The 27,427-nt window shown below is 41.7% G+C and overlaps 2 long non-coding RNA genes across 2 annotated transcripts in view; one reads left to right on the top strand and one right to left on the bottom strand.

Moving 5' to 3' along the window:
- The window catches only part of LOC309480606, a 47,641-nt gene extending 29,337 nt beyond the window's left edge, over positions 1-18,304 (bottom strand). The window contains exon 1 of the long non-coding RNA XR_014199694.1: positions 18,049-18,304. This is a non-coding gene — a long non-coding RNA (uncharacterized lncRNA). The remainder of the gene's footprint in view (positions 1-18,048) is intronic.
- LOC309506626 lies at positions 10,367-11,135 on the top strand. Its single transcript, XR_014208871.1, has 3 exons — positions 10,367-10,601; positions 10,650-10,749; positions 10,807-11,135. It is a non-coding gene; the product is annotated as an uncharacterized lncRNA (long non-coding RNA).
- Positions 18,305-27,427: the final 9,123 nt, after the last annotated feature.

Below are 27,427 nucleotides of genomic sequence, written 5' to 3'. Positions count from 1 at the left end.
TTCTAGAAGTCTAATTCTATTGAATAAGTTCACACAAGGCTACAGAAAACTGTTGTGTTTATTTTTCTTCAAATGCAGTCTAAGCCGATGAGTTTTGAATGGTATTTGTTTAAGTAAAAAATAAAACGTATTATAAACTAAACAAATCCATGGTTCATTGTTGGCAAAAGTATCATGATAGCCTTTATATTTCACATCTATGTGGTTCAGTCTTGTATATTGATAGGCCTACTTTGCTATTCTATAAGTTGTATTATAATATGCTATAATGTAGGAAATATATTTATCTAAATGTATCAATTAGTTTCCACAATATTCACCAGAAGTCATCATTTCAGGGGTTATTTTTCTAAATTTTCTTCCGTGGCGGCATGTCACCGGATCTCTCCATACCCCCGCCAGGGCGACGGGATCTCCAAAACGATGTCGTCCCTGGAAATAAATTCCAAACACCTATTAAACAACATTTTCTGCCCCAACTCTTTTTATGGAGGTTATTGACTTTATATTTTAATCATAAAACTTTCATTTGGGGAATTTTTACTCATATCTATGACAATGTTTAACAGCTTTATAGTTTCTTACCAGTCCAAGCGGGCGTGACGTCATCCGGGGTCAACAAATTTAATTTCACCCACTTTAAAACATTCTCCACTTCAACTATTTTTTTTGGAAGTGTTTTATTAAATATTTAAGTAATAAATCTCCATTTTCAGAATTTTATTTCATGTCTATAACCATTTTTCAAGACAGCTTTTTATAAAAGCTTTTTTTTCCCCCACGCGACGGGTATGACGTCATCTGGAATCGACTTCCACCCGTGAACGAATTTAACCAATTTCTTACTTAAGACTTAAAACTACTAACATAAATATACACTGTTTCACATGAAGTTTGACTTACCTTTCACTGTCCAGATTGGAAGTTATTTCGTTTAGAAAAGCCTTAAATCCACATATTGAAAACCAGCTTTTTTTCTAGAGCCAGACCATATAAAGGGGGCGCGCATTCAAGCGCGCTCTCATCTCATGCTCTCAGCAGACAGCAACTGGTCACAGCTTTTTCGCTCCTCCACGTCTTAACAAAGAGTTCATTTACCTTGTTAATTTCATTGTAGAAAGTATATCTGTATATATAAATATAAATATATATATTGTATTCTGTACATATTATAGTTTATAGATGTATATTATGCAGGCCAGCTGACAGTCTTGCCTGGGCCCGGGACGAGATAATCTTAGATGGGGCCCCCCGCGCCCAGATCTCTCCTTTTACCTTGCTCTTCCTCTATCTATATGTTAACAAATACAACTTTTGATTTCAATAATGTAGGCTATTAGTAGCCTGAATTTTAAAATTAAAATTGATATTAACAATACCGTAGAAGTGCAGTTTATTAATAGTATGTTAACTAATGTAGTTAACTAGAGTTTAATAAATGGAAGATTATTGTAAAGTGTTACCGATATATTTTTTTTATTTTTTTTTTTTTTATACACCAATTCAGTGTTGGACAGATCAGTTGTTTTAACCCTTCATTAAAGTGAATGGTTCAAAGGAATCATTCGTATTATGCGTATCGGACGTGTCATTAGTGGACGTGTGGCCTACAGCACGCATTGTGTGATTATCTCAGCAGTTTAGGACTTCGCACAAGATTTGTGTCAACCAGGGCTGGACTGGGACAAAAAATCGGCCCTGGCATTTTGGCCCAGACTGGCCCACTATATGATCATAAACACCACCCATCTTTGCACGCCCTTAAATATATGCATATACCAACTCCTATTCCTTAAAACCACTAATGCCATGTAATGAGTGAGTAGGAACGAGTGAGAGTTAACAGATTTAACAACTTATTTAACAGATGAAATAAGTAAGAATTCGAAATGTATTAATACTGTTGAACTATACTCCAGCCCACAGTGATGAATCCTAAAACAAGCTATAAGCTGCATTGGCATAGCAATACCAGTGTTTCTCACAGGATTTTTGGTAAAACTTTGAGAGTTCAAAATGAAAAGCTCCAACCCATATTCAGTGTGCAAATTAAACAAAGAAAAATTCAAACCTCTTTTAGTTACATTGTCTATTTACATTACACCTACTACATATTAATAGTTATAATATTAATCCAATGACAGTAAAAGCCATATTTTGTGAAACAAATGCACTAAAAAATAAAGGAAACTTTCATAATTAGTTTTGTACCAATTTCTATACTTGAAAGAGATAAGCACATGATCTTTTATTTTGCTGCATCAAGCTTTTATTTTGGCGGAAAACATGGTTTACAAACGCCTCTCATTACATTTCTAGTGAATTGCGGTAATCGTCAACTATGCAGATGTGGATATTATCTGTAACTGGGTTATGGGTTCCTACACTCATGACGCCTAAGTGTTATGAAAGTAGTTCTGCTTACCGCGGATTACTCATCTCTCTCCTGATCCTCCTCACTATCATCATCATCACAGGAGCTGATGAAGGGCAGAAAACATATATTTTGACACAGTTTACAGTGTCTGCTTTAAGGGCCTGGTTCTATTTTTTCACACTATTTCTCTACACATTCCTTGCGTTTTTTCTCCATATCGCAGACTATTTTGACAGATACACACTGACACTGCTGCACGCTCGCTCACTCGTTTAAAGTTCTGACTGGGCCAGCCCAGTGTCAATCAAGAAAAGAAGCAATGGGCCGCTGATCTACGTGTTTCATGGGCTGGTCTGTCAGAAAAAAGAAAAAAAACTAACGCTGACTTTTTTTGACTAATGCATTACACCGGCACAAACCCAGCGCCGCCAATTAAGCAAAACAAAACAAAACGAATGGGCCACCGATGTACACATTTTATGGGCCGTAAAAAAAAAAATATTATATATGAGTATGAGATGTATCGGCCCAAAAAGCACGTCGGCCCACCGGGAAAGTGCCCGGTATGCCCGATCATAGACATAATAAATACATAGATTGGTTAGGGTTAGGGTTAGGGTTAGGCCCCTTTGGAACGTTGCTGCGATACGTCAACGCGTCCGCCATTTTGCGGAGGGCAAGACTGCGCTGTAATCAAATGCAAGTAAACAGGTGAGCTGCGGTTTTCTGGATAAAAACCTAAAAAAAAAATTATTTTACATTTATCAACCGATTTCAGTGGTTTGTATGTGGTGTACAAAAAAGTTCCATCTCTAGTTATTTAAAATCTCGATAGTTAGACTTATATAAGGAATGGCCAAAGCTCAGGCTTGTCATGTATTTGGCTTTTTATTCTTGGATAAGAATTGTGAACACCCCCATACTGAGATATAATTTAATTTTCACATTAAATTAAAGTGTTCTTATTGTGGAAAAAGCATATTCTGTCATTGACCCGATTTTTAGCAATAACAAAGATAACTGATGGATCCTTTATGGTAATACATTATGATATGGTACAACTACAGTGCAATGCAAATAGTAAATATAAGATAAAGTGAGAAGTAGGCTAATAGTAAATAGTTTAGTCAATAAAATAAACAAACAGTATACAGCAAATAAAATAGTAATGAAAAGTATAATTATATAATATCATAAGTACTATAATATAATAATAATAATATATTGATAATAGCATATAGTTTATGTATAATACTATAATAATAGCAATAGAATATGAAATATCAATTACAGAATATAGACAATAAAAAATAAGTTAAATAGTTACTATGAATAGTGCAATAATTTAACAGCATAACTATAATAGATTGATAAGTGCAAGTGGTATATTATTGTAATAACAATAATAAATAATGTAAATTTATATATTTTAAAATATTCTTACATAGGCTATATAAAATAAAATGACGCAACCCTGTCTCTTTTTGTTAAATTTCAGTTTTTAAAAGGTATAAGAAGCTATACAAGTCAAGAAATAAAGTAAACGATTCAGTCAAACATACAGCAGGCTACAACGTTAAAGTTAAATAGCCTAAATATATAAAGTTATGAAACTTCACTTTGCCTTCAGCCAAAACGATTTGCCAAGGAAATGAGACCAAAGATCGCCCGTTAGATTTACATTTATTCATTTTGCTGACGCTTTTATACAAATATACACAAGACGAATTATTCTCATGTTTAACCACTAGACTAAAGACATCAGATCCAGCGGCGACCATCAGAAGCACTAGCCGAGGTAAGGCTGTTCTCGGAGGGGTACATGAGCGCCCGGTGATCGCTGGATCTCACAACTCCCAAACCCTCAGATAACATTTTTAAATAGGCGCTATCTTTATAAATAAACCACAGATTTGAGCTTTAAACACACATTTTCAGTTTTGCTTGTGAAAGGTAATTCCCTGAGACCTGTTTTCAATTGTGTGTCGATTTGTAAAGCCCCAAGCAGCACACGAAATAGGCATTTTTCTCAATTCTCGTTATGAGAGGTATGGGAAAGTTGCCCTCCGCAGTATGGCGGCGCCGTTGACGTACGATCCAGCGGCCAATAGGGCGTCTATGTATTTATTATGTCTATGTGCCCGATGGCCAGTCCAGCCTGTCAACACAGAAAACATTTCATCACTGGATAGGTTTTTTTTGTTTACTGAAATTGTGGTTTATGTCAGCTGAATGGGCGGCACGCTTTTTAGAGAAGATAAGGCAACGTTTTTTTTTAATAGCACAATTCACACACACTTTGATTAATATGCGCGAGGGAGAGAGAGCAAGACAGTGCTCGACGTGTTGTTTGAAGACGTGAGAGTGCGCGCGCGCGGCGGGGCTCTCTCTCTCTCTGCTCGTTATCGCCCTGTCAGGTGCAGCAGTCATTCTACATCACTTACCGATCAAATAAGGCTTTGGCGGGACAAAAAAATGTCAATGCAGGAAAACTCCTGACAAGGCTCGTAAGCGTTTGCTGCGCTGTTTCTTACCTTGCTCTACGTTGACTTAGTTCCAGCTTCACCGTCACCGCTTTTTATTTTTTTTTATATTTGTTTAGAAAATCTCCCAGGCCTCTATTTTCTTCTTCTCTTTTCTTTCCTTTTGTGAGCACCGGACTTGTGCTGAGCGGACATATTGAGCGTACTGAACTTCAAATTAAATGACAACATAACATTTTGATCAGTGGCCAAACCATTTTTCTGTTGGGGGTGGGGGGGTTCTTGACCACTATTTCAAGGACAATTAGGAAGAAAACAAATATAAAGCTTTTATGTAACTCAAATATTACATGTTTTTTCCACAAATAGGCCTATTTTTTATATTTTTCTTTTTAATTATTCCATAATTTAATGAGGGCCCAGTTCTGGGAGAGTGCGGTGGTCCTGTTTGGCCTTCTCTAACGAAGGCGACCTCCTGGCCTGTCCTCTGGCCGACAGTAGTAAACTCACAGAAACAGCAGCTGTTGAGAGAGTTCCTCACTAGATGTATTAACGTTACCTGGGACAGTGAGCCGGTCCTGTTTGGCCTTCTCTAACGAAGGCGACCTCCTGGCCTGTCCTCTGGCCGACTGTAGTAAACTCACAGAAACAGCAGCTGTTGAGGGAGTTCCTCACTAGATGTGTTAACGTTACCTGGGAGAGTGCGGTGGTCCTGTTTGGCCTTCTCTAACGAAGGCGACCTCCTGGCCTGTCCTCTGGCCGACAGTAGTAAACTCACAGAAACAGCAGCTGTGGAGAGAGTTCCTCACTAGATGTGTTAACGTTACCTGGGAGAGTGCGGTGGTCCTGTTTGGCCTTCTCTAACGAAGGCGACCTCCTGGCCTGTCCTCTGGCCGACAGTAGTAAACTCACAGAAACAGCAGCTGTGGAGAGAGTTCCTCACTAGATGTGTTAACGTTACCTGGGAGAGTGCGGTGGTCCTGTTTGGCCTTCTCTAATGAAGGCGACCTCCTGGCCTGTCCTCTGGCCGACAGTAGTAAACTCACAGAAACAGCAGCTGTGGAGAGAGTTCCTCACTAGATGTGTTAACGTTACCTGGGAGAGTGCGGTGGTCCTGTTTGGCCTTCTCTAATGAAGGCGACCTCCTGGCCTGTCCTCTGGCCGACAGTAGTAAACTCACAGAAACAGCAGCTGTGGAGAGAGTTCCTCACTAGATGTGTTAACGTTACCTGGGAGAGTGCGGTGGTCCTGTTTGGCCTTCTCTAATGAAGGCGACCTCCTGGCCTGTCCTCTGGCCGACAGTAGTAAACTCACAGAAACAGCAGCTGTGGAGAGAGTTCCTCACTAGATGTGTTAACGTTACCTGGGACAGTGCGGTGGTCCGGTTTGGCCTTCTCTAACGAAGGCGACCTCCTGGCCTGTCCTCTGGCCGACAGTAGTAAACTCACAGAAACAGCAGCTGTGGAGAGAGTTCCTCACTAGATGTGTTAACGTTACCTGGGAGAGTGCGGTGGTCCTGTTTGGCCTTCTCTAACGAAGGCGACCTCCTGGCCTGTCCTCTGGCCGACAGTAGTAAACTCACAGAAACAGCAGCTGTGGAGAGAGTTCCTCACTAGATGTGTTAACGTTACCTGGGACAGTGCGGTGGTCCGGTTTGGCCTTCTCTAACGAAGGCGACCTCCTGGCCTGTCCTCTGGCCGACAGTAGTAAACTCACAGAAACAGCAGCTGTGGAGAGAGTTCCTCACTAGATGTGTTAACGTTACCTGGGACAGTGAGCCGGTCCTGTTTGGCCTTCTCTAACGAAGGCGACCTCCTGGCCTGTCCTCTGGCCGACTGTAGTAAACTCACAGAAACAGCAGCTGTTGAGAGAGTTCCTCACTAGATGTGTTAACGTTACCTGGGACAGTGCGGTGGTCCGGTTTGGCCTTCTCTAACGAAGGCGACCTCCTGGCCTGTCCTCTGGCCGACAGTAGTAAACTCACAGAAACAGCAGCTGTTGAGAGAGTTCCTCACTAGATGTGTTAACGTTACCTGGGAGAGTGCGGTGGTCCGGTTTGGCCTTCTCTAACGAAGGCGACCTCCTGGCCTGTCCTCTGGCCGACGGTAAACACGTGACTGATTGCGTGCTGCATTTTGTCACTGCGTTCGTCCACATTTCTTCTGCTTTTATGCGTTTACTGATGATTAGCAAACAAACAAAGGTTGTAGGTTCATAGCGCCACCTACTGTGCTGGAGTTGAATTTTTTATTAATCCTCGAATAACAATAGCATTAGTACATTTGGAAAGGATGTAAAAGCAAAGGATTGGCAATACATACAAATACACACACAAAATAAAATAATACATAATTTCTACATAATTGACACATCTTACCACAAATTAAGAATAGTTAAAAACTACTTAATAAAAGAAACCTTAAAAGTTATTTAAAATATAATGACATGACAAGGACACAGACACTGCAATTCACTAACATGCTCTAACATTAACTAGCAAATCTTCTAAATACATGGATTTCTTTTGGAATATTTAAGGAATCTTAGGATTTTTTATTCTTCAAATAAAAAAAAGAGCTTTAAGAAATGGAGTATAGTTACATTTATAAAGTGGGGATTAGATGGAATACCGTTTGCATAATTGTTGCATATGAATTTGCCATATAAAAGAATTAACAATATACTCCAGGGGTCCACAAATATGTGAGAATATAACATATAACTGTCACAGTCATCGTCTGCTCCATTCTGTCTTCGTCTTCACTACACTTCCCAGAATCCTCCTTGTCTCCACACCTGAACTCACTCCCTCAATTACCCACCTGTTCATGGTCTTTGTCATCCGTGTCACCTGTCCTCACCTTGTTATAGTTCATTAGTGTCTGTATTAAGTTCTCTCTGTTCAGTCTGTCTTGGTCGGTTCTTGTTTATGTTACTTTGTATTTGGCGTGTGAGTGTTACCTGCCTGTCTGTACCTACTGAAGCAATATTTAGTAAAAGAGTTTATATTGGAATTCTTGCCTGTTCCACTTGTCTTCTTCCAACACCATACTGTGACAGAAGAACCGACCAAAGATGAGTTGGGAGCTCGCTGGACAGATTGCGGCTTTGGCCCTGGATAGCCGCGATCTGTTCGACTACACCAGGAGGTTTTGTCTTCTCGCTGTCACCAGCTCTTTAAACGATGAGACGATCAAGGCGTGTTACCGGCGTGGGGCCAAGGTGGTCGATCCGAGGGAGCTTCCAGATCTCTCCGGTCTGGACTGGAGAGATGCACTCTCCTGGTGTCTGGAAAGCTTCATCCCGTGGCACGCCATGATACCACCTGATCATCACATCGCCGCCCCGGTGTTCACTCCCGGTCCTGAGTCTCGTCCCGCCGAGCCTTCACCGCTGGTCCCGTCCAGCACAGCTGATCCAGAGTCAGTCACCAGCACTAGCGACCCTGCACTTCACGCCAGTCATGCTGAGCCCGCATTCAACGCAAGATCTGCTGAGGCCAATGCAGACAGCATCATGCCCGCCGAGCTAGAGACTGAGAACGTCACGCCAACTTTGTTTAAATTTTTTTAATACATTTTAGTAACATATGTTATTATTCATTGGTTATATATTTTATTAATAATAATTTAATTTAAAATAGAGATTAGTTCATTTTTTAGAACCGTGTGTGTGTGTGCGCGCGCAAAACAGCTTAGAAATTATATTTATTTATTTATTTCATTTTTGAAAATGTACAATTGTAGTTTTCTGTGATTGTCGTGTTTAGGTGTACATGATAGAATATGCAGTTACAGTACAAAAATCATTATGGCTATGGAAAGCCCCCACCATAAAAATGTAAACCCCGCATGGACAAAAAATGCTGATTGAATCTTTTCATATGAGATCTAAGACGACTAAGTACAGTTTTTCAACAACCTAAAGTTTTTGAACAGACATTGTTTAATAACAATTATACTTTAGGGTCACCGTTAAACAAAATAATTATAGTAATCTTCTAAAAGATAAATAGAAGATGCATATGTATTCAAACTTTAAAGATTTAATTTAAACAACCTTTCATTTTAAAAGATCATATTTAAACTTTTACGATTATGCTTTGAAATAAATTTAGTACGAACAAAACGCTGGCTCTGGAAAGGCGTTAGCAGACTAACATTACATAACATTACATAAAACATTACATGAGGCTTATCTGGTCCGTCACCCTATATCCTGAAGCTAACATTATTGTCAAGTAACTTCTTTCTCAGAAGACGCAGCGCTGATCGGAAGGGCCTTATAAGCAGCCTATCAATGGGGACAGCCTGAGGCTTCACAGTTACTAAATGTTTTCATTGTTTCTCTCTCTCTCTCTCTCTCTCTCTCTCTCTCTCTCTCTCTCTCTCTCTCTCTCTCTCTCTCTCTCTCTCTCTCTCTCTCTCTCTTTCTCTCTCTCTCTCTCTCTCTCTCTCTCTCTCTCTCTCTCTCTTTCTCTCTCTCTCTCTCTCTCTCTCTCTCTCTCTCTCTCTCTCTCTCCCCCTCTCTCCCCTCTCTCTCTCTCTCTCTGAAGATAGGCCTATGTGGTAGTTTTCTCACAGATACAACTTAAGGAATTATTGAACATTTCACAGGTGTGAGATGACTTGTGACGCTTCAAATTTCAAATTATTTTAAATATGAATGATAAATAAATAAAAAATATATACTTTAAGTTCAAGTCAAGTTTTTCCACAGACCATCGTTGTAGAATATTTGTTTTTTATTAAGACTTTTAATAATTTATTGAATTGAATTTAAAACATCTTTTACTTTTAAAAGATATCATTTAAACTTTTAATATTATACTTTGAAATAAATTCAACACAACATTCACAATGTCTCGTCCTGATCACTGAGTCAGAGACCAACAGACGGTGCTGTGAGAGAGAACCACTCTGTGATTTTATATTATATATTTTATATTATAAGCAATTCATTTATATACTTTTAAAGAATAGAATGTTTTTCAACTTTAGTTAAATTAGCAAGATATTTATTTTATATTATATATTATAACCATTTCATTTATATTATTTTAAAGAACAGAATGTTTTTCAACTTTAGTTAGTCTGATACAGTATATACAACATTATTAGGACACCTCTTTCTCACTGTTACCTCAGGAACGTGGAGGGGGATCATGTCAGAGCTCAAATGCGGAGGGCGCGCACACAGACACACGCACCACTGTGGCCGCAAGATGCCGCTGGAGAGGCATTCAGGAAAAACAGTCTTTTGTATTACAACTTTTAACTCATTCATAGGAGCTTCTTCTTCAACTCTCTAAACATGTAAGATGATTTTATTTTTTATTCTTTTGTTTATCTAAAACTGAAAGAATAAGATTTTTTGTAAGATATTTTTTATTTTATATTATATAATTTATATACTTATAAAGAACAGTATGTTTTTCAACTTTAGTTTAATTAGCAAGATATTTATTTTATATTATACACTTATAAAGAACAGTTTGTTTTTTCAACTTTAGTTTAATTAGCAAGATATTTATTTTAAAGGATAGAATGTTTTTATGTAGAATGACGTTGTTTAATCACAGTGCCCGAGCAGCACGTTTCAGATGTCAGAGCTCAAATGCGAAGGGTGGGAGGGCGCGCGCACAGACACACGTCTTATATAGCCCTTCTTGACACTGGCTTCAAACATTCATCAAAACCATCCGTCAAAACTACATGATCGAGGACTAGCAGGGTTAAAAGGTCAAACTAACTGTCAAAACTATGACATATAATAGAGAGAGTCAATAGGTCAAACTAACTGTCAAAAACACATGATCGATGGGCTAGCAAGGGCAAAGGTTAATCCCTGACCCCTATATCGGAAGTTCAACCTGTCAAAAGGTCAAAGGTTAACCCCTGACCCCTATACTGAAAGGTCAACCTGTCAAAAGGTCAAAGGTCAAAGCCATTAATCATTTTGACATAAGCACCATAATAAGGACTACTGTCTAGCTTTGAACTGACAGAGTGTGTCTGCTTCCCGGACAATGTTAGGAAGACTGTTCCAAAGTTTTGGTGCTAAATAGACCGCAATAGACGTGAAGGACTATAATGCGTTAAGAGCTTGCTCAAGCACTGCGGAGCTAAACCATTTAGTGCTTTGTAAGTGATCAGCAATATTTTAAAATGTATACGATGTTTAATAGGGAGCCAGTGCAGTGTTGACAGAACCGGGCTAATATGGTCATACTTCCTGGTTCTGGTAAACCAGCTAGCTCAGTAAGTAAACTTTATTTAAATAGCACATTAATATACAGAAGAGATGGACATGATTTAAAACCATGAGAGAAAGTGCAAGGCAGTGTCAAGAGGCAGCTGATTTCATTGGCGAGTTTTGGTTTTCATGATGAGACATGACATGTGAAGTATGAAAAAAAACGTTCAGTTTAAGTGTGTTCACATACATTTCATGATGAAACTCACAAACCGCTTCTTCAGGTGGCGATTTGTGAATGTGTGCAAGATAGGAGCGTTACGGGGGATGGAGACGGTGATCATTTTCTGGTTTGACCCTTAAACTACACAATCGTTTGACCTCGAAAAACTTGAAATATTTGATATTTTTACATTAATTATTGTAGGCGACAAAATTATACACCAATATATAATTTTGTGAGGATAAAATTCCCATGCCCATTGTGTCTGTGTTTTGATTCCAAAGGTTTGAAAAAGCAATCATTCCTCATCAGTTCTCGCCAAAAAACCTAAGGCCGATTTCTCAAGAATACTTTATCATTCCTCATCAGTTCTCGCCAATAAACCTAAGGCCGATTTCTCAAGAATACCTTATCATTCCTTATCAGTTCTCGCCAATAAACCTAAGGCCGATTTCTCAAGAATACCTTATCATTCCTCATCAGTTCTCGCCAATAAACCTAAGGCCGATTTCTCAAGAATAGCTTCATTTTTGTAGTTTCATGTATAGAGATCATGCATCAATTTTTATTTCCTGTGTTGTTCTTATAATGTTAATAGAATTACATCAAAACTGTCATCATTGATACATAGGTTATTTTCTACCCTGATTTTAGCACTTTGATTTAAAAACTTTAGGACTTGTCTCATTTAAGACTTCAATGTAAATGCCCACTACTGTGATTGAGTAATACCGCTGCATTTTTGTCAGTTCCCATGGAAAAGGGTGGCCTTAGGTTTATTGGCGAGAACTTATAAGGAATGATAAGCTAAAATCAGTGAGTGAACTGAGAAAATGTACAGGACAAACATTTTTATTACCAGCCATTAAACAGAATTAGCAGAATGTTTCTTATCTTATTAGTAGGCTGGTGACTGACATATGACTGACTTATTGCTTAAATCAATAGTGCAATTTATATTCAGGCACTTTTATGAGGCTCTGATTATTGTTATGTTCTTTAAAAAGTTAATAACAGTGTTTTAAATCAGTCCGTTTTGAAAAATACTAGTGCTTACAAGACACCGGTTTGATACAGCCAGCGCTTACTTATAGACAACAAATATAATATTGATCACTCACATTTCACATTTCACTTGATGCTAACTAAATGATTTCAGTCAGGACCACTTGAGTCAAAAATAACAGACATTGTCAAATATAAAAAAAAAAAGTTTATTTGCATTATTGTTAAAGTTACATTTGGCGGTATGGCTCTGTTCTGAGTTACCCATCATTTTCATGAGCTCCATGAAAGCTAGTCAGGGAACAGCAGCAGCTTCTGGGGACATCTCCCATTAAACTGGGAAAGCAGCAAAACAAATCCCCCTTGAGAACAGAGCATGCATCAATGACAACAGAATGACACTGATTAAGTTAAACAGAAGTTAAAGGAGGAGCTATGGGAGGAGGTGGGTTGCAAGCAATGCAGTGGAAGCAGCCAAGCAGGCACACTGAAGAATGACTTTAAATACGGCGCCCTGTTTGATAGGGACCAATTGAGTGCTTAGAAATCAGATCAGCTGTTAGGTCTGGATAGGTATCAGCTGATAGCTGAGCTTGACTACGCGGCCTGCCTGAACTGACGCTGAACGCTATATTTCAGTCAGGACCACTTGAGTCAAAAATAACAGACATTGTCAAATATAAAAATAAAAAAAAATATTTGCATTATTGTTAAAGTTACATTTGGCGGTATGGCTCTGTTCTGAGTTACCCATCATTTTCATGAGCTCCATGAAAGCTAGTCAGGGAACAGCAGCAGCTTCTGGGGACATCTCCCATTAAACTGGGAAAGCAGCAAAACAAATCCCCCAAACAGACCATACCAGGCAATCATCCCTGGCTCTTCTTGCTAACTGAAGAGCCAGTAGAGGATTAAATGAGCGTTTCAAAAAGCCAATTTATTTAGTTGAAAAGAATGACCCAAAATATCTACGTGAAGCTAGCAAGAGGAATGAAGCTAGAACTAAAAAAAAAAATAATAATAATAATACCCATTAGTACTTGAAGCAATGTTTATTTCAACTACAGATCACAAGCATCACTCATAGCTTTCTGAGCCTCAAGGATGGCTCGAGTATCTGGCCGGAGGTACCGTTCATAAGCTACCGAAGACCATCTCCCCATAGCTTTTAGGGTAGATACGGGAGTAGAGGAAGCTGCTGTTGTAGCCGCCCCTATGCGCAATGAATGAGCCGAATAACGCTCTGGGGGAAGCCCGCAGTATTCACAAAGCAGGTGGAAACGGGATGCAAACCAAGCTCTAGTCATAGGCTTTCCCTCCTCCGTTAAAAATAATGGATCCTCCGGACGAGCTTGTGAACGACTCCTCAGATAAGCCAACATAGATGAGAGAGGACAAAAAGCAGAGTTAGTTTCAGAAACATAAACAAAAGATCCTTCTCTATTTCTATCGGTTTTTGAGTGTTTTAGAAATAGGGTGAAGTGGTGAGAAAAAATTGAAACATCAGATATAGTGAGGTCATGTGCCGGATTAAAGGAACCTGTGCGTGTTGAAAACTCGCCACCTCTGAGAAAGCCATAGAAAGCCGTAAGCAAAACAGATTCTAACAACATATCAGAATAAATCCCAAAGCATCCCTCTCTCAGACGTGATATACATTTTTTAAGAAGTGGAAGTGTGAGAGGGAGACGATGATCATTGCCTTTTGGTTTCTCTTTTTTTAGTCCATTAAGCAGGAGACGAATTGATGAATTTTCGAGCAAGCTGATGGTGGATGGATCCAAGCAGCGCAGGTGGAATTGGATGCCGCCGATTTTGCTTTTGATGGATGAAGGCTGCATTTTTTTGGGACTCAAAACAGTGTACTATAAAAGCACTAACATATGAAACATTGACAGGAAATACATCTACAGAGAAGGTGGCACAGAAAGAACAAAAATGAGACCAAGCAGTGTCGTACATTTTTAATGTTGATGTTGCTAGACCACTGCGCATGTACTTTGCTGCTGAATGTAAATAAGATTGAAAGGTCATGTCTAATCTATCACAGTTTGGCTGAAAGGAGGGCACACCAAGCTGGCTGACGCTGAACCTGGACACAGGAGGTGGAATTTCTGAAATTCAAATCGAGAAAGAGAATCAGCAATTTGATTGTTTAAGCCTGGAATATGAGCAGCACGAAAAATGAAGTTATTCATGACCGATAACCAAGTAAGGCGCCTTGTGAATCTGTTAATAAATGGAACTGATGAGCGACCTTTGTTAATAATATTAACAGTTTCTTCATTGTCGCAAAAAAACAGAATTTGTTTTCTAGACCATTGTTTGCCCCACAAAATACAAGCTATCACTATGGGATATAATTCCAACAGAGCGGTGGACATGTTATTGTCAGGCACGGATAGCAGCTCCTTTGGCCATTTACTAGCAAACCAATGACCATTAAAAACCCCCCCAAAACCGACAGAAGGAGCAGCATCTGTATACAATTTAAGGGCTGCAGAAGACTCTAGATCATCATAATGAAAAAAGGAAATGCCATTCCAATTTTTAAGGAGCAAAGACCAGAACCTGAGATCGGATCTGCAGCCTTCATCTAAGGTAACTATGTCCTTAAGATCTTTAACTGATTTGGATAGATCGAGGAGTCTGGCAATAAAAGACCTGCCTTGTGGAATTATACGCATCGCGAAATTAAGATGGCCTAGTAGAGAAAGCAAATCTCTTTTTGAAAAAGAAATTGACGTCTGAGCATTTCTCATGATTTCTCTAATGCGATTTAATTTCTCAAGGGGCAACGAGGCTTGCATCAAGTTAGAATCTAATGTAATGCCTAAAAACTCAATAACTTTAAGAGGGCCTAAAGTTTTTTCCTCCGAAAGGGGAACACCTAATTCGGTGAAAGTGTGTTTTAACGCCGAAATGCATCTTTCTGGCTTTGCATTTTTATGATCCACAAGCAGAAAATCGTCTAAAAGATGGAGCACGTGCGGTAATTTGCAGTTATTAAGAAGAATCCAACATAGTGCCTCTGATAGTGTATCAAATATTTTTGGACTACTGCGACAGCCGAAAGTGAGCCTGACCGAAAAATAAATTTTTTCCCTCCATTTAACGCCAAATAAATGCCACTGCGAAGGATGTAAAGGCATGACTTTGAAGGCGTCTGAAATATCTGCCTTTCCGAGCCATGTACCCCTACCTGCTATTTTAATGAATTTAATTGCATCATCAACAGTTGCGTAAAACAGAGAAAACGGAGCTAGAGGAATAAGACTATTGATACTTTGAGCAGCGTCATTATGGGGGGCAGACAAGTCAATAATTAAGCGCTTCTTCCCTGAATATTTTCGGGTAGCAATCCCTATAGGATTAATCCGACAAGTTGAGAAAGGAGACTTATGAAAAGGCCCAATCATGAATCCTTTCTTAACTTCCTTTTCCAACAAAGAATCGACAATTTCAGGTTCCTTAACAGCAGAAAGCAAATTATTACAGGAAAAAGAATGATTTGGCAACCATAATAATCCTGCAAAAAAACCTTGGACAAGTCCCGTTAATAAATAATTGACGAAGCAGCGGTTAGGATGATTTTTCAGTGCCTGACCCAGCTTTGGAACATTAATTGGGGTTGATGGCTTTATTTCTTTTTCTCCTTTTTCATAAAGCGGGTTCGTCTTGGGCACACCGATTTTGGGTGGCTGTCCCCGCAGTAACTACAAGCATGAACATATTTACAATTATAGAACTTGCAAACATTTTCATTAAAATTATAGCACAATGGAGTAGCAAATGGTGTTACCTTTGTGTCAACAGTTTGAAAGCCAGGTTTAGAGGGAGGAGGAGACACCGATTTTGGGCATAGATTGAGAGTGTGAGAATGAGAGCCACAAATTGAGCAGGAGAGAGCTTGATGACCAGTGAAATGTCTGCTTATGAGGGTCAAGTCGACTACTGACCAGTCCAGTCTCTGATTAAAACGTTGAATAAACATAGCAGCTTTTGCAGAGAATGATTTGTGATAGTCGTAGAAGAGAGTTCCTCCATAAGTCAAAGCCAAGTCAGAAATAATTGCTAAATATGTGTCCAATTCAGCTCTACGAGACGGATAGATTTCACATATGACATCTCTGAAAACCCCAAATGCCACGTTAAATTCAGCTAGTGTTAACATTTTTGAAAGCCGGGGATCGCTATCTTTAAGCATAACAGACACATCGCCGCAATCAACAACACGCTTCTCGCTCATTTCTGAGCACAGCAATATTTTCACAAGATTGACATCATTACCTGCGATGATTTGGCTTCTTAACTGATGAGAGATCGCAGCCGCTGGCGGAAAGAATGGAGAGCCTGTAGACACGGGAACTGCACTTCCCATCGTTCTCCGTGGTATAGTCACCGAATTGATGACGTCATCATCCTGCTGCTGCGTAAACACGGGCAGCCGTGCCGTGGCCGATGAGGAGTTCTCGGAAGACTGGCCGGAGAAGAGAAGATTTGTCGAGGACCTAGAAGTTGAACCGGACTCCAGAGCCTGAATTCTGGAGTTCATGTCGGACAGCGAAAACTGAATGTTGGACAATGCTGACAACACTGGGTCATTGCTTTGGACTGAAGAAGAGTAGACCGCTCGGGTTGAGACGGCTGGACCACCTGCCCGCTTGGGTGCAACATCAGCAGATGGAGTGGAAGCCGAGTCGAGGTTCTTCCTCTTCTGCGCCTGTTTCCTGCCGGAGAATGAGGGAGGAGGAGGAAAATCTGCTGCTGGGACGTCGATTTTTTCACAGAGCAAAGCAAACAGTTCCTTATGCGTAGCTCCAGTCGGTGCCGAGATATCGTGTCTATACAAGGTTTCCAGTAACTTCGGCAGTGGCCAGTCAATGATGCTGGGAGGACTATATGTTTTACTTGCCAGGCGAGAGCTCCGACGGACAGAAGCGTTGCTTTCGTCTTGAATGGCTTCCTACGGCTTAATTTATTTGCTGCTGGGTTTCTTCGATTGATTCAACTTGCCATTGGTCTTCATCATTTGCGGCAGTAGACATGGTCAGCAGTTGGGTGAGTAACGTTACAGCAAAATATACGAGTAATCGCATCTTTATTGCAAGAAGCTGCACTTTTGCAAGCAATGCAGTGGAAGCAGCCAAGCAGGCACACTGAAGAATGACTTTAAATACGGCGCCCTGTTTGATAGGGACCAATTGAGTGCTTAGAAATCAGATCAGCTGTTAGGTCTGGATAGGTATCAGCTGATAGCTGAGCTTGACTACGCGGCCTGCCTGAACTGACGCTGAACGCTATATTTATTAGATACTTTTGCATAATTAAGTGATATAAATTAATATATCACTTAATAAATTAATATATAATTAATAAATTAATAAATCAATGATATCCATTATTTTCAATTCAGAGGGAGATATTGGGTTTATTGTCCCAAAAAATTATTGTTCCCTTTCAAGGGAACTCGCGTTGCGTCGAAATGACGCTATGGGAACGCTTTGCGTGATGACGTCTTGAAGCACATGTAAAATCAGTCCAATGGTGTGGCGGAACGTCAGAGGCGGGTGACGTCACGTACCAGGGAGCTATAAAAGCCGGCCCGAAACAGAAAACGAAAGCTTTCTGAGTCTTCAGTTGCGCTCTGTGTTGAATCTGTCCTTGTTATTTGGTGTTGTCTGTCTATATTATACATATATATTCAGTATGGCGAGCAAGCAGCAGTTTAGAGTGTGTGTCCATCCCTGCCCGCGTTATTTAACGGGAGGTGATACTCACACTCTTTGTGTTGTTTGTTTGGGTGAGGAGCATGCCCAGTCAGCACTCGAGGGTGGTGACTGTGTGCATTGCGAGGCGCTTCCATTGCGTACGCTCCGATCCCGCTTGGCTCGGTTCAATCCCGATCACGTTCCCCAGGGCTTGGGTCCCGCCACTGCCGAGGCACGGCGTCGATCTCAGACCTGGGGTTCACAAATGGATTTATCAGTGGATGTTGAGACGGGCTCTGCCTTATCTCAACATCCTTCTGATAGATCCAGTGCCTCTCATCAGGGTGTGGAAGCACGCGCTGCGGTTTCTTCCCCCCCGATGGAGGCACCAATACTGCAATTGTCCAGCTCTGAGGAGTTGGACGTTGTTAGTATTGAAGCTGAGTCTGAGGATTCGCCACCTCAGTCTCACGCTTTTGAGGAATTGCTCGATGTGGTCACGAGAGCAGTTCACAGATTATCTATTGAGTGGCCAGAGGATAGGCAGGACGTTCGTTCGAAAAGTAAGCTCGACGAACGCTTCCTGCCATCTCGTACACAGCCTCAGCGAAGAAGCCTTCCGTTTTTCCCCGATCTCCACACCGAGGTGTCGAAATCATGGGGAAAAACGGTTTCATACAGAGTGTATGCACCACAAACATCCCACTATTCTTCCATTCAGAAATATAAAGAATATGGTTATGGGGAGATGCCGAAGGTGGAGGAGACGCTTGCGAGCTATCTCTCTCCAGCAACGGCATCTTCCCTGAAAGCTCCTTCACTTCCCTCTAAGCCAGTAAAATTCACATCAGTGAATTCCTGACACAGTGGCTGAACTACGCAGAGCCACAGATCTGTCTCTCAGGGCCACCAAGGAGACCGCTAAATCAATCGGGCGGTCTATGGCAGCCCTGGTGGCCACTGAGAGGCATCTGTGGCTCAATTTGAGCGATATAAAAGAGAAAGAAAAGCACGTTCTCTTAGATGCTCCGGTTTCCACTGTTGGTTTATTTGGTGATGCAGTAAACAGTGCGGTAGCTAAATCTCAGGAAGCTTCAAAACAGGCAGCTGCATTACAAAAACTTCTCCCCCGCCGTTCTTTCATTGAGGCTGCTGAGCGGGAGCAGCCTCACTCCTCTAAAAAGAGCGCTGAACATCGTGCCACTCAAAAACAGAGTGTGTCCTCTCGTGCTCCCCCACAAAAATCTCGGGGACACGGAGGGCGCTCTCAAACCCAGCAGTCTTCGAGGGGTAAAACGGATCTGCGGACCGCTATTACCGCCAAGAAGGCTGCTGGGAAAAAGTCCTGATGTCTGAGGGCTCAGGACAAATGAGGGTAGTCCCCCCGAAGCAGAGCGGTTAACACCTCTTTTCACGGTGCCCGTCTCTCTTCGGTGCCCTCAGGGGACCGTTCTGCCAACCCTGCCACCTCTGGTGTTACAGGGCGCAGCGGTCTCCGGCGAGCACATGTCTCAAGGTCCACCCGGAAACGTAGTGGCCTCGGGATGCCCGCCCCCTCTGAGGAGGGTGCTAGAGCAGTCTGTTTGGTCGTTCCCTGCCGGTGCGCCGTTACAGGGCGACGAACCGACTACTCAACAGCAGGAGAAAAATACGGTGCCGTCTCTCTTCGGTGCCCTCAGGGGACCGTTCTGCCAACCCTGCCGCCTCCGGTGTTACAGGGCGCAGCGGTCTCCGGCGAGCACATATCTCAAGGTCCACCCGGAAACGTAGTGGCCTCGGGATGCCCGCCCCCTCTGAGGAGGGTGCTGGAGCAGTCTGTTTGGTCGTTCCCTGCCGGTGCGCCGTTACAGGGCGACGAACCGACTACTCAACAGCAACAAAATCCAGAAACCAGTCTCGAGAGACTGGTACCTCTAGTAGAATCTTTGACAGCGTGGAAGCTACTGTCAAATGTTTCTCGTTGGGTCCTGCAGACCGTGGAAAAAGGGTATTAGATACAATTCTATTAACGCCCACCGCGGTTTATGGGGGTCCTGCCCACAGTGGTGGGCCCCGAGCAGGTTCTGGTTATGGAACAGGAAGTAAACACTCTGTTAGAGAAAGGGGCCATAGAATATGTACCCCCCTCCAACAGGGAAACCGGGTTTTACAGCCGGTACTTCATAGTTCCAAAAAAGGACGGGGGATTGCGTCCCATTTTAGATCTTCGAGTTCTGTACGAGTCAGCCATACAGCTCAAGTTCAAAATGTTAACCTTGAGACAAATCGTGCCACAGATCAGGTCCGAGGACTGGTTTGTCACGATAGACCTCAAGGACGCATATTTCCATCCGTCCGTGTCATTGGAAGTTCCTGAGGTTTGCTTTCGGGGGCAAAGCATACCAATATCGAGTTCTTCCATTCGGCCTGGCTTTATCACCCCGCACTTTCACCAAATGCGTGGATGCAGCTCTGGCGCCTCTGCGCCTCCGGGGTATTCGCATCACGAACTACATCGACGATTGGTTGATTTTAGCTCAGTCGCATTAGATGGCGGTTCAACATCGAGATGTTGTTCTCGCCCATATGAAAGAGTTGGGGTTACGGCTGAACGCCAAGAAGAGTGTGCTTTCTCCATTTTAGAGGACCACTTTTTTAGGCGTGGTTTGGGATTCAGTGTCGATGCAGGCGCGCCTGTCATCGCCACGCTTCGATTCCATCCTGGCAGCTGTGAGAAGTGTAAAGCTAGGCCAGCTACTCACTGTCAAACAGTTCCAGAGACTGTTGGGTCTCATGGCAGCAGCTTCCAACGGGATACCTTTTGGACTACTGCACATGAGACCCCTGCAGTGGTGGCTCAGGACCAGAGGGTTTTTCCCCGAGGGGCAACCCATTTCGCACAATCAAGGTCACGCGGTGATGCCTACGTGCCTTGGTTATGTGGAAGAAACCTTGGTTCCTGTCCCAGGGCCCAGTGCTGGGAGCTCCTTGTCGTCGCAAACTGCTAACGACGGATGCTTCCCTCACGGGTTGGGGAGCGATCCTGTGGGTCGCTCATCTCAAGGTCTGTGGGAAGACCATCATCATTCCTGGCATTCTATAGCCTAGAGATGTTAGCTGTCTTCCGGGCTCTGAGGAGCTTTATCACAGGTCTCAGGGGACACCATGTGTAGTACATACGGACAACACGTCGGTAGTCGCCTATATCAAGGGGGTTTGCGCTGGCATGCCATATCCTCTTGTGGTTCCAGGGGAAGTTGCTGTCACTCAAGGCAGCCTACATCCCCGGGGTCCAGAATATAGGAGCAGACACTCTGTCGAGACAGGGGCCGAGGCCCGGGGAATGGTGGCTCCACCCCCGAGGTGGTGGAGCTGATATGGAAATTATAAGTGGATCTGTTTGCGTCTCGAGAGACGTCTCACTGTCCACTTTGGTTCTCCTTCACGCATCCAGCTCCTCTGGGACTGGATGCTATGGTACAGACGTGGCCGAGGCTACGTCTGTACGCCTTTCCCCCAGTTGCTCTGCTCCCGGGATTTCTGGAAGGAGTTCGCAGGGACCGGGTTTGCCTGCTTTTTATAGCCCCGCGCTGGCCGGGCAGAGTATGGTTTCCCGATCTTGTGTCCCTCCTCGACGGGCATCCTCTGGAGCTACCCGTCAGGAGGGACCTTCTGTCCCAAGCAGGGGGCTCGATTTTTCACCCCCGACCAGAACTGTGGAACCTGTGGGCTTGGCCTCTGAGGGGGCCCAGCTCATAGAGTCAGGTCTCTCAACTGAGGTTGTTGAGACCATTCTACAGTCCAAGCTCCCTCCACGAGGAAACTTTATGCCCTGAACTGAAGAGTATTCACCTCTTTGTGTAGTGACCGTCGGTTGGATCCAGTCAACTGCCCAATTGGTACAGTTCTGGAGTTCCTGCAGGACCGGTTCACTGCAGGTCTGACCCTGTCCACTTTAAAGGTTTATGTGGCGGCCATAGGTGCTTACCACAGTCCTTTGGGTGGAATGTCTGTGGGGAAAGACCCTTTGGTATCTCGTTTCCCTCGTGGCACTTGGAGGTCCTCCTCCCTTTCGAAATCGGACCAGGAGGCGAATAATTTGCTTTGCCCTGTTCGGGCGTTAGACGCGTATGTCCACAGAGCTGCCCTGTGGCGTAAAAGTGACTTTTGCTCCCCTAACAAGGGAGGTCCAGTGTCTAAGCAAAGGATGAGCAAGTGGGTGGTTGAGACTATCTCACTGGCTTATGAGGCGGCTGGACAGCCTTCTCCTTTGGCTGTCCGGTCGCTCTCTACTAGGAGTATGGCGGCCTCTAAGGCCCTTATATCAGGAGTATCGTTACAGGACGTCTGTGATGCGGCAGGCTGGTCCTCACCGCACACCTTCGTCAGGTTCTACTCTCTGGATTTAGACTCTACTCCAGGGTCTCATGTTTTGTCTTCTTAGTGCTGCTCACATGATTACACACAGGACAGACATTTGTAGCTATAGAGGCGTTGGTATAGACGTTTCCATAGCGTCATTTCGACGCAACGCGAGTTCCCTTGAAAGGGAACGCCTCGGTTACGACTGTAACCTCGGTTCCCTGAAGAGGGAACGAGCGTTGCGTCGCCTTGCCATATCTCCTTCATGCCTGTCAGCGCGACTTCAGACTTTACGAAGCTTTCGTTTTCTGTTTCGGGCCGGCTTTTATAGCTTCCTGGTACGTGACGTCACCCGCCTCTGACGTTCCGCCACACCATTGGACTGATTTTACATGTGCTTCAAGACGTCATCACGCAAAGCGTTCCCATAGCGTCATTTCGACGCAACGCTCGTTCCCTCTTCAGGGAACCGAGGTTACAGTCGTAACCGAGGCGTTTTGTTTAGGTTCTTTCTGAATTATTTTTCCTAATTTAATGTGTGACATCATAAGCCAGCAGCCATATCACCATGTAACCCAATGCTCACTGAAGCTAAGCAGGGTTGAGCCTGGTCAGGACCTGGATGGGAGACTCTTGGGAAAACATCTCGGTTACGTATGTTACCCTAGTTCCCTGAAGAGGGAACGAGAAGCTGCGTCGAAACGCCCCTGCATGAGTGTATCATGAAGCACGTATGGAATCAGTCCAATGGCAAGACAAAACGTCACAGACGGGTGACGTCATCGACCAAGAAACTATAAAGCAAGTCAAGTCAAGTCAAGTCAAGAACAGATGGTGGACAACCAGAATGAGACTTTTACCGCCGCCGTTCCCGCGGCGGCAAAATTGGGATGTGTATTTGCTGCCTTTTACCGCTGAGTGGCGCTGTAATCACAGACTTTGAAAAGTATCAGTTTATTCTCTTTATGACGTAATCTGCCGCGGCAGTAATCTGAGCTGAGGTCACAGATAAATTCAAGATAAATCTTGTGGTTAAACGAATTCAAATTCATTAAATTTAAAAAAAGTAGACACAAGTTAACATTGTGTGCCCAGTTTTTCTATAATTTAGAAAGGCTATGTCAATAGGTTACTTGTCATTTACTTCGTGTTATTTTAATGTGTTTGTAGATTTATTAACTGAAACATAACAGTGAAATAAATTAAAATAATTTACCGTAAAATTAAAACATTTTCAGGACTTGCAGTTAGGCTACTAACCGATGTTAGTCGGTTTAAGCATTCTTTGTTATATTCAGAATTAAATAGGCTTACTTGTTGTTATGATTATCAATTAAATTCTTTAATAAATAATCAACCACAATGCCTATTACTGCCGCAGCAAAAATAAACCAGTCGAATTTCAAAGTCGTTCGCGAAATGACTAGGCTATACCGGGTGGCGCAAGTGACAGGGCAAAACAGCAGCAACTGCGGCATTTTAAAAGGTAAGTTTCCTATCTGTTTATTATATATATATATATATATATATATATATATATATATTTCATTATTTGAACAAAAATGAGACTGATTGAATATGTAAAAATATAAATCTGCTAAATTATTTTTTTGTGTGTGTGTGAATCATTCACGAGATTGAGATGACTGACAGTGATACCCGGCCATAGCAACGGAAGACATTTTTCAAAACAGATCGAACAAATCAGAAAAATACTTTCGATACAGTATTGCTTTCAATTAAAAAATAAACAATGAAAATGTAAAAGAAAATTAATTAAGTTTGAAAGCCCATCGCACATTTCAAGGTATGAATAAAGTGACGGGACAGTTTATTTATTTAAACAGGGTTGCATCGATAGTTTATTCCCTTTGTGATGCAAAATAAGAAACACAGAATCTTATTCTTGCAACATTTTAAATGTCTATTGTCAAAGAAATTGCAGCTAAATAAAAAAATGTAAACGGTACAAAACGAAAAAAGTTCAAAGCAACATAAATTAAGAACAGCCGTTTTTCTTTGCCTCTCTCGCGCTGGATATTTTTTTAGTAAGTTTGGTCTCCCTCACTGCGCGCGCGGGACTTTCTCGAAATAAAGCATTTCAGCGTAAAAAAACACCATACAGCTGATAATACTGTATATGTCGCTGTGTGTCATCCACACAAATCACGAAGAAAAAACTGTAACAAATAGCTTTTGTTCCTTCAAAGATACAACATGCCTTGCTGAATTCACCTTACAATAAAACGAGGTGGGTCACGAATTAAAGAGCTCTGTATCTGCTAAATTGAAATTGTGTGTGGAAAACCTTTAAATACAATCAATAAAACTACAATATTTATAATTTAATAAGATATAGGGCCTACATATGGACTTTTGGAGATTTTGAGATTAATCCTTAAAAGAATTTTGCCTTCTGCTCATCAGGCTCAGGCTGGCTCCGACACTCTCCATATGACAGACGGAACATTAACACCTCTGTCCTGCACCCCCACGATAAAGCAACTATTGCCTTCTCCAAACCCCCCACAGGCTAGCTGAGTTTGCAAAACAAAACAAAGAGTTTGCCACTCGTCGTGGTGTGCCAAAACACTTAATTATTAACTTCAATATTTCATTCAAAACAATCTCAAAACGCTTTGTGACATTTTGAAAAGCCGTGGATGCATTACTGCCACTGGAACCATGAACGCAACAGAATACTGGTTCTGATTTTATTGTTTGTCGTTTAAACGTCATATATATATATATATATATATATATATATATATATATATATATATATATTTATACTACAGGGCCGTTGAATGCTTGAATCTGATTGGTTGACGAATGTTCTAAGGTGTGCATTATTTTCAGGGAAACGCACGGCTAAAGTAGTTCCAGGCAGGTCTTGACCGCATTACAGTTCCATATCACTTCGCGTAGTCAACTGTAATAACGGAAAATAGGATACAATTCATAACAAGAAAAAGCATTTCGCCCCATGCGCTTGATCTGCAATTTTCAATGTCTAGCTTCACAATCAATAGAAACATGCAGTTTAATTTGAATAAATAAACTATAAAGTCCTATCTATAATCAATAGAAAATTAAACTGAATATAGGCTAAATAAATGGATAGTCCTGCAGCACGGATTTTTATTGCAGATAATTTAACAAATAAATAATTATTGATAGGCCTACTTGTTAAAAGGGCTTTGGGTTTCATTTATTTGGCTAGTCTACGGTCATCTGTCAATAATAGAAAAAAAAAAGAATTAACGAATTAATTAAAACGATTGAATTAATTAATAAATAATAATATTGACGCACATGCTTTTCTGTCTCTTTATTGCAACATCTCTCTCTAATAACTGCATTAATAACTGCATAAAGCCGGGAACAAACTTTAAGGCCGGTTATGAATGTAATTTGATACTTATGACTGATCATGCCCAAACGCGTGTTCAGCTCGTTCAGTCTGTGTTCAAAGTCGGTGTTTAAAATCTGCTGCAGTCGATGAAACAGTCAGAGAATGTGTCAGCGAGTCGTGTGACCCCAGCATTAGTCTGCTATCAGTGGCTCAAACCTCCGTTACTAACTCTACCTAACCCTAACCCTAACCCAGCATTAGTCTGCTATCAGCGGCTCAAACCTCCGTTACTAACTCTACCTAACCCTAACCCTAACTCAGCATTAGTCTGCTATCAGCGGCTCAAACCTCCGTTACTAACTCTACCTAACCCTAACCCTAACTCAGCATTAGTCTGCTATCAGTGGCTCAAACCTCCGTTACTAACTCTACCTAACCCTAACCCTAACCCTAACCCTAACTCTACCTAACCCTAACCCTAACTCAGCATTAGTCTGCTATCAGTGGCTCAAACCTCCGTTACTAACTCTACCTAACCCTAACCCTAACCCTAACTCTACCTAACCCTAACCTTAACTCAGCATTAGTCTGCTATCAGTGGCTCAAACCTCCGTTACTAACTCTACCTAACCCTAACCCTAACTCTACCTAACCCTAACCCTAACTCAGCATTAGTCTGCTATCAGTGGCTCAAACCTCCGTTACTAACTCTGAAATGACGTTTTGGAATTAGCAACGGAGGCATGGGATTAGATGCGTAAGAAATTAGTCCTACATACAAGAGCGTTTTAATGACAAAAACTTTACAAACGTCTTGAAATACATAATCTGAACAATGTTTCGAGGTGTGGTAACTGTAGCATAAGCGGAATAATTGACTTCAGGCCGTTAAATTATTAGAAAAATAATGCACACCCGAGGTGTAACGGCCACTCCGCTTCGCGTTGTGACCGCATTACCACCTCGGGTGTGCATTATTTTTCTAATAATTCAACGGCCTGTCGTCAATTATTCCTTACATATATATATATATATATATATATATATAAATTTTTTTTTTTTTATTTTTTTTTTTTTACAGAACTGCTTTTGAAATTACGATTGGAATTATTATAGGTTACAGAAGTAAAGTCATTGTATAATATTTGTTCCTTGGTGTAAAATGGAAATGCATGGTGATTTTATTTTGTAAATAGGCTATAAGCAAAAAACTATGTTTTAGAATATAGACAAATCTCTCTGCATCAACAATAGACTATACAATGCATTAATAGGCTAATATAAAAATATCAGTAGTCTAAGTTAGTTCGGGATTCGAACCCGTGTCATCTAAATGATCGTAACGTAAGTTCAACCACTCTGCCACGATTCACTCGTTGCGACATGGCCTAACGTTCCAGTGTGTGTTCGCTCACACGAGCGAGAAGCGCTCTTCATTCAAAAGAACGCGCCGCCGCGTTTGTCGAACACTAATTCAACATGCTAGAATAAAACCTGGCTTTAGAACAATGCATAGCGCCACTCGTCGTGGTGTGCCAAAAAATGTACAATACTTTAGTTTCATTTATTTCAGTGTTAATGTTTGAGTTAAAAAAATCCTCTACCGATTAAATTAACACAAAGTCGGCTATAAGAATCCTTTATAGGCTACGAAAAAAGCAAAGGGCTAACAGTCTTAACATTTAGGCTACTTTGCTTAAATTCGATACATTTATTTTCAGTAGGGCCTAATACATT

The sequence above is a fragment of the Leuciscus leuciscus genome (genome assembly GCF_965113295.1).
Source record: "Leuciscus leuciscus genome assembly, chromosome: 1".
Classification (NCBI taxonomy): domain Eukaryota; kingdom Metazoa; phylum Chordata; class Actinopteri; order Cypriniformes; family Leuciscidae; genus Leuciscus; species Leuciscus leuciscus.
Note: the sequence above shows the minus strand (reverse complement) of the source record. Positions and strands in the feature narration are given on the sequence as shown.